The following is an 8,891-nucleotide window of genomic DNA, read 5'->3' on the forward strand; positions in this document are numbered from 1 at the left end:
TATCTCTGATCCAATTACTCCACATAACTTATTAGGAAATGCCAAGAACTGTCTGACATCTTGATGACAAAATTACTGTAATGGAATAGCAATACTTTATATTTTAAAAAGAAATTTTAAAAAATGTAAACATGAAGGAACTCATTGTTTATTATCAGAAAATCTTTAAAAATATAGAACATTTTAAAAGATGGGCACCATATGATATTATTTCCACTATGATAACCAAGGTTTTATTTTCTTTGAATTCTCCTAACTCACATATAAACACACTGTTAGTACATGCACAGCATTAGTAGTTTCAAAATCTGGTTCTGTGAGTTTTGAGAGAATGATTATATCAGTTTAAAAATGTTTCTTGATAATGTACTTACTTGTTTCTTCCTTTTAATATTCTCTAAATTATTGCATCAACTGTATCACACCAAGAATCAATGCACATGACTTTGGGTATACATGGCTAATATTTTTGAAGGACAAAATTTATCATACTAGTCAAATTTCTTCTACGTTGGTCAAAGTGAGATTTATAAATTTAAAAAGTTAATCATCTTCATGAATTTGATCTTTCGTGTTTTGTTAGTTCCTAATGCTTATATTTTCATATTTTATTGCAATCTTATTTACTAAATTTTCTTTTCAAACTCACATATACAAATGCTAACACCACACACATATTACCTGAAATTGCTTACTATTTCCATGAATACTGACAATTTGTAGAGTGGGTATTCAAACATTATAGATTAGAATTTCTATTTTAAGTGTTGCTTAGTATGTTAAGTTTCAAGAAACAAGCATCTACCTATAATATATATTTATAATATCTTTATTACAATGCATTTTAAATTTACCTTAGTGGTAAATACAAAGCTGATCAATGATTTCTTATTACTTCTCATAATGTAACGCAAAGAAATGTGACTTGAATATGATTTACAGTGTTTTTAAAAATACATTATATGGAAGTCCAAAATCTTTTAAAGGATGGTGAAAAATAAACGTGTAAATGGTGTGCATGTGTGTATATAGTGTGTGCATTTAAATGCACGTATTCTTATGTATATACGTTTTTATAAACAAAATAAAGTTCACCCAACTGCTTACTTTCCATTTCAAATCAATTCAACCTCTCAAGTTTTTGGTTTTTTTTTAATTCGTATGCCCCCTCTTTCAATTCTTCTCTCTGTGTCTATCTATAGAAGTAATGTGATATGATACTGAATCTATCCTGCTTTTCAGGCTTATTGATGGAAAAATTTACTTTGCTTTCCGTTTAAATACATCTCTTTATGTTTTCAGAGATTAATTTGAGGATAAGTTGTGGAAACAAAAATGGGATATGTTGTAGGGAAGAGATGCTATTGTTAATATAAGAAATGAAGTAGTAATTTCATGGCACACAGAGAAAGTATATGAATAAAATACTGCTCTATAATGTTTTCTAGTAAGTAGTAAAATACTACTATATTTTAAGTTTTACTGGCAACACACATGAAAGAGTTTTAAGCAAAAGAAGTGATGCAATAGGCTCCACTGGGCCATTCAGAATCCTCTTGCCACTGAACCTACAGACCAAGGGGTTTGCTGTTTTGGCTGAGTGTTCCTGATTATCAAGAGGAAAGTACATTGCCGTACCATAGTGAGTGCAGAGAAGAATGTTCCTGGAACCTATGGGATTGACTCAGGTCTTATTGTAAGTATGAATGGAAAACTAGATAAACCTAAAACAGACAAGACTAGTAAGGACCCTGATCTTCAAGACTGAAGTTCTGGGTCATTTCATCAAGTCAAATATCCTGGAAAAGTTTAATGATATCTAAGAGCAAAAGGAATATGGTATGGAAAGGTGAATAAATAAGTTATAAAGACTAACTCTGGTCTTGTAAACAATGGCTGAAACAAAGACTATACAACAGTATATGCTTCACTTATATATATTAAATATAAATAATATTATATATTACATCTACACATTTACATTTATATTACATAAATTATACTCCATTTTGTTTGCCTTTTGTGAGAGTGAACATCTTTATGATTTAATGTTCAGGTTTATGATTATTAAAGTGGTATGGTGATCAAATTAGAATGAGAATGAATGTTATCTAGAGTTAAAAAAGCAACTGATGGATTTGATATCTTTTTTTTTTTGGACAAGGGATTAGTATGTTCTTATTAACATGCACGAAACTTCATTGCATTAGATGGGAGCGTGTTGTTTTTCCTGTTTCTGTTTTCACATTTAAATATATATCAAAGGGGTGTGTATTGATTCTAATAGTAAAGAGGCGGATTGTACTAGATGTTGTCTACTAGATTTTGGCAACCTTTTCAATCCCTCCTAGTTAACTTTAGTATCTCAGAGACTAGAAAGCTAAGAACTGTACTGCTAGATTCTGTTACTTGGATTGGAGACAAAATGTGTTTTTTCTTCATGAGCTTCATTGACAGGAAACCTGCAGGGACGCCAGGGAGGCAGAGGATGCTTTTCTTGGAGTGGCTGCAGCCAAGGGCCCGGCTGCAACAGACAGGACTCTTCGCGGGGCTCGAACCCACATTCTGACTGTGCAGGCGTTCTGAGCGGCAGGCAGCTGCTGCAGAGGCACCACTGGCTGCAACCACTGCTGTTTTCCAGACCTCTGGATCCTCACTGTGGTAGCAGGGCCCGGAAACCAAGTGTTGCATTCCCATAGCAGGCCTGAGTTTTCTCCTCTAACCCTCCAGGGATGTGGAGGCACCGAATTTCCTGTTTGTTCATCCGTTCTTAAAATAAATGAAAAACTCAGAGTTTTCTGTTTCCTACACTGTGATTCCTGACGCACATACATATTTGTCAACCATATTAATAGGTTTCAGAATTTATTTACAATTTCTTGGGGAGAAATATTGGCATCATAGGACTAGATCAGTAACATTTGTTTTATGGGTGATAAGAAATGTAATTATTTTAGAAAACAAAGTATATATCTCTATATAGATAGATATAGAAATAAATATAGAGATATAGATATAGATATATACTTAGTTATTCTCTCTCCATGTTCATAAAATATTAGATTTTAGCATTTGGAAGTTCACTATGTCTAAGATCACTATGTAGCCACAGGATATCAAAAGGCTTATTTTATTTCAAAGTGTGGAAATATACATCCTAAGGAAACTTGACAATGTTTGCATTATTTGTCTCAATTATATATTAGACAGTTACGAGCATGGAATTATGAATTGTATCCATATATGTATTATTTTATTAAATATTGTGCAATATTTTAAATCACATGACAATATTTCAGATTTTGATAGCGTAAAGATAAATAAAACTTGTTTAATTTTCATAGATTTCTTCAACCTCAATTCAAGATTCTAATGTCAAGCCTGCACATGAGATGCTGTAGCCGTCTACTCAAGCTGTTCAGTGAGTCTGAAGTTGCATTTAGCGATGGCATATCTCTCATGGGCTGATTGGCTGTCCTGCCTGTCATTTCCATGGATGCCATTTCTCTTTTATACCTTGCACTTCCAAAAATGTCATATATTTTGTTTCAGAGAAAAGATCTTTTTATCCTTTTCAAATTTCAACATGTTAGTGTAATTTCAAAAGACATATCCCAGAGCTATAAAATATATTAATGGGATTCTAAACGTTTGATAGACATTGAAAATACTTTTATCTGTATTTAAATACCTATGTACTGCTTAAAATATTGAAGTTTGTAATAGTGTTTTAACTAGGTCTATACATACACATGTACAATAGTACAATCCTGTTAAAAATGCTTTCGCTCGAGGGCTTCCCTGGTGGCGCAGTGGTTGAGAGTCTGCCTGCCAATGCAGGGCACACGGGTTCGAGCCCTGGTCTGGGAAGATCCCGCATGCCGCGGAGCGACAAGGCCCGTGAGCCACAATTGCTGAGCCTGCGCGTCTGGAGCCTGTGCTCCGCAACAAGAGAGGCCGCGATAGTGAGAGGCCCGCGCACCGCGATGAAGAGTGGCCCCCGCTCGCCGCAACTGGAGAAAGCCCTCGCACAGAGGCGAGGACCCAACACAGCCAAAAATAAATAAAATAAAATAAATTAATTAAAAAAAAATACCTAGCTCCATCATTAAAAAAAAAAAAAAAAATGCTTTCGCTCGAGATGAACCACTTGAAGCATTTTCATGTATCCTTTTAAGACATTTCTTCTGACAAGGTGAGCCAGTCTTTCACTATGTTAAGCATGGTGTGACATGCAGGGCATTTGGATCCCTTGAATCTTACTTCATCATGGGAGCTTTCAAAATTTAGAGAAAAGGATGGTATCACAAACATTATGAGATACCTTTCTGATGGCTTGCCATCTATCAAAACTATTTCTTCCCTAAAATACTCAAAACAAACAACATGTACGCTGGATTTAGAATTTAAATGTTTGCTGTTGACAGGATATAGGCAGTCAATATGCTGTGTATGCACGCGTGTATGTTTGAATGTACTTTGTTAAAACTATTACGTGAAAGGGAAATAATAAAATTAGCTCTTCATAGTTTCTAAATAAAAATCACATTTATGTAAATCTAAGACATCACTGAGAGAGGAAGACGTTGTCTGAAAACATGATTTCTCATAGAAATATTTATTAAGTGGCATCTATATGCCAAAGTAATGTAACAAACTAAAAGTAGTTTCAACTTTCATAGTTAATTTCAGTGGCAAACTGTTTTCCATACATTTATATCTCAACATTACCTCTTGAAAGGAAAATTTGAGTTACTAAATACTGACTCCGTATCTCCCAAGTTTAGCTAATAGTATTCTACACCTACTCTGGAAAATAAACAAACGACTCTAAAAGATAACATTATATTTATTTTTAAAGATGATGAGATAGCAGATTTTAGTAAATTGGCCATGATCATATGGCTAGTACTGGGTATGGAATGTTTTAACAGTAAAGTAGCAAAACTTCCAAGCATAAGTAAAGAAATTATTTCTACTTAAATGTTTTAGATAGGTAATTGCATCATTAAGAATTCTTTCTTTGTAAAAGTAGTCTTTTGTAAGAGCTCAAAGTTTTGGATTGCTGATATTCTATGACCTGTTTGTTGGCTTATGTAATTCACAAATAGCTTGTAATGCGTCCATAATACTAATTATATCCTAGTTCAGGATAAAAAATACTTTCCCACATCCTTCTATGATTCTTATATTTTTACTTGTAGTTATGCTTTAGATTCCAAAAAAAAAAAATCACAGTTTTTCTGAAAGTTAATTGAAGTTCTAAAGCTCTGGGTGGAAATGTCATGGTAATTTGTTTTTGAAATAATATGGAACTCTACAGCTAAAAACAAAGCATTCAAGACAAAACAAACCATGGTTACTGTGGAAATAAAAAATTTTAACTTCTATTTAGGCTTTCTTTAATGCTTTAATGGGTCTTCTTTGTATTCTAACATTCATGTTATCTTCTCCACAAATAGATTCAACGTCTCTAAAATGTCTAAGGAGGATACTAGAATGTTGTTTCCATCTGCAAACTGCAAAAGTCTTTTTCTGTATGCTCAAACTTATCTGAGAGAACTTTAAATAAGTAGCGACGCAATAATTACTTCCTGCTAAAGACTGATAGATTGATATTTTTGATAGATAATAATTTGGACTCATAATATGCAAACATCCTCCCAAGCTATTTTTTATGATCAAAAGACTACAAATTAATGGCAATCATTATGGTAGATCACTTCTAGAAATCATAGCACGTTCATGGACCTCAATGGTAATGAATTTTAACTATTTCCTTTTTCTTATAGGTCACAGCCAAAGAGATTACATATGTGAATTTCCAGAATGAGAGACCCAGAAAATGCCATGGTTTAGTTCTCCAACTCCAGGTACAGATTTATTTCAGTTTCACTATTCAACTTTAGTGTAAAGAGTTGAGAACACTTTAGGTAAATAATCAAGTAATGAAGAAAAAGAGAAAATGGAGATATGATAACAAAATACCTTAAAGTCCAAGCAGATGGAGTAAGGCTATCATGAACAAGCTGTATAGAAGTCTAAATATTAGTTCAAGAGGAAGGTAAGTAAGAGCATAGATGCAGACTGCAAGTTACTTAGTGATTAACAGTCTGGAGTTTGAGGTCAAATTCTAAACCTGCAATTCAGTAGCTGCCTGATTCTGGGCAAATTGCTTTACTGTCTATGCTGTGCTTTTCCATATTCATAAAATCATTTAACATTTCTAACTTCATAGAATTCCTGTAAGTGAGGAATGAGAGCACGAAAAAGGCACAGCTCAACACCTTGTACATACTGAGCACTCAATACCTTTCAGCTCTTCTATAATTCAGCTCTTCTCAAAATAAGAATACTTTGGGGACCATAAAATGTTAAGTTATGAGGTACCCTTAACATTTTGAGGTATTTTAATGGAAAGTAAGTAGATCCTTTCACAAAATTATCAAAGGACTTCAAAGTAATATTTATTTTATTTATATGGCATAACTCTTTGTAAATTTAAGTATATACGCAGTTTTAATGTAGACCGAAGGTATACACAATATTTTAATTTTTTCAATACTTCCTGCTGGCTTGGGTTCTACAGAGAATTAACATTATAAAACCTGTCTAATTTTTTCTTATAATACTTAGGTATACTCTGTGCTTTATTTTTAGTCTAAACAGGTTTTGGTAAACTGAGTATTATTTAAAATTTTCACCATTTTTCATGTATTGATTTCCTGAGCACCAGGAAACTGAAATATGCACGTGATAAGTTTAGTATTTCTAACTTTCACACAGGAAAATTTTAGGTAAGGGGATTCATCTTTGTAACAACTAAGGATGGCTTTTTACTTAAATTTTGGACTCCAGTTATCATAATGTCCAATTGCCCTATTCTTCCTAACTTAATTTCTGCCTAGTTAATCATGTATTTATTTTATTTTATATAATACAATAGTGTCTTATTTTCATATTATTCCAGGTTGGATTTCTTCCTGCTTTGTAGAAAAACCTGAGCATGTTTAGCAAATATTTTTGATAAACAGATCATTTGTATATTCTGAGAGACATACAGCACCCCCCTTTGGGGATTTAGTCTCATCAGTCATAGTAAAGAATAGCCTTAATATTCGCCTAAATAAAACTGTAATAAAATGTAGTGATATATATTACACAATAATATACTCTCCAAAGGTGCATTATAAGTGATTATCTGATTATAGGCTGCTTTGGTTTTCAGTGTCACCTTGACCTTTCTTAGGAAAGATAATTGAAAATTGACTGAATACGGACAAGTTTAGCATTCAAAATTAGCAGCAATTTTAATTGTCTAACTATTGTAAATTAACACATTTTACCACATATTTTGTATTTCTTGAATTTCTCCTAGAAAAATTGTGGAAAGGTTACAAGAAGAACAGAAATCAAGTGTGTACATGAAAAAATATAGTTTTTTGCTTCATGACATCGTAAATGTTATACATGTAAAATATCATTTGTGAAGTTTCATTTTTAGGTTTATGTGGGAATAACTTTGTCTTTAAATTTGACAAGAAAGGTTGCTCTTGGCAAAGTTCTATGTAAATAAGTAAACGGTATAACCACAGAAAAAATTTATAAGTTGTATTTATGTAAGATGCTTCAAGTGCTTGTAGTTGTACAAATAATCACACGTGAACAATATTAGAATATATAAAATAATGTTAAATTAAATTATAAAATACATTAAATATCTTGATCTCTCATTTTTCTTAGAAATATCGTTAAACAGTTTTGCAGTAATATTTTGATAGCTCAGACATGCCTCAGTGAGTCTTTTTGTGCTCATTGCTGAGTACAATTTATTTAGAAGACTAAAGTTTGAAAAGGATAGATGTATACTGACAGCCTCTAAGAAGATAAATCAGCATATGATCAAAGAAAGTTGAAACACACTTAAGTAGGTAATAAAGAATTAAAAACAACTATTTGTGTCATGTACTTGGAGAAGTTCTTCAGTGTCAAGAAACTGTGCAAAACATAGGTTTGTTTTGTTTTTCATTCTCCCTGTTTTCTATTTGTGGAAATAAACAAAGACTACCCCCATAAGAACAAGCAAAGGCTCTTTATTCAGAGCTTGCAACAGAAAGAGAGTCAGCAACCGTCACGTGCTTTTGGCTGGCAGGAGGGATTGAGAGCTTTACAGTGAGGACAGGAAAAGGCTTTGATATGCTCTGAATGGAAGGGGTTGGGAGGGAGAAGCTGGAGGCAGGGTAAATAGAAGTGAGGTATCTTACATGATTGGTCTGGAAGCAGATTTGACCCTCTCTGGTTGGTCCTGAGTTATAAGCAAGGGTAAAAATTGGGAATCTGGCAGTCACTGATCAGGTTCTGACTCTTCTGGGTGAATTGCTGCAAAGATTGTGGGTTGGCTTGTTGGCTGGTGCTGCAGACACTGCAGGTCAGAGTTCTACTGTCATATCTGGTCCAGCCATTATCTGTGTGCATTTTCAGTCTCTCATATTACACCTGACTGGAGACTAGTTATAGATACTATTATTTTTCCCAAATACAATAGCTTCCTCAGAGCTAGATAAATAATTCTAAATCATTTCCAACTTGAAGTGAATGAAATAGATCATACAATGAAAACAAACAAAACACTATCATGACACAAAATGTGAAATACTGCAAACTGAGGACAGATATTAGAAGTATGATGGAAGAGGGTGAAAGTGGAAGAGGAATCAGAGCAGTAGCAGAAGTGGCAATTATCACAGAGAACACTCAGTGTTACTCAAATTTAAAATTATAAAGGGTAGTCGTAAGAGGTAAGATGAAAGAATTGGGAAGGAGACCTTATATAATTTTACAAGAATTCAGTTTCAAGATGGCAGTATACATTTTTTCCCCTTATTCTTTTT

General features: G+C 33.3%; 1 long non-coding RNA gene across 1 annotated transcript; it reads left to right on the top strand.

Annotated features, from left to right (window-relative positions):
* The first annotated feature begins 2,036 nt into the window (after positions 1-2,036).
* LOC309621422 lies at positions 2,037-8,394 on the top strand. Its single transcript, XR_014240007.1, has 3 exons — positions 2,037-3,421; positions 5,793-5,873; positions 7,379-8,394. It is a non-coding gene; the product is annotated as an uncharacterized lncRNA (long non-coding RNA).
* The last annotated feature ends 497 nt before the right edge of the window (positions 8,395-8,891 follow it).

Source organism: Balaenoptera borealis (assembly GCF_965194805.1).
Source record: "Balaenoptera borealis genome assembly, contig: HAP1_SCAFFOLD_420, whole genome shotgun sequence".
Classification (NCBI taxonomy): Eukaryota; Metazoa; Chordata; class Mammalia; order Artiodactyla; family Balaenopteridae; genus Balaenoptera; species Balaenoptera borealis.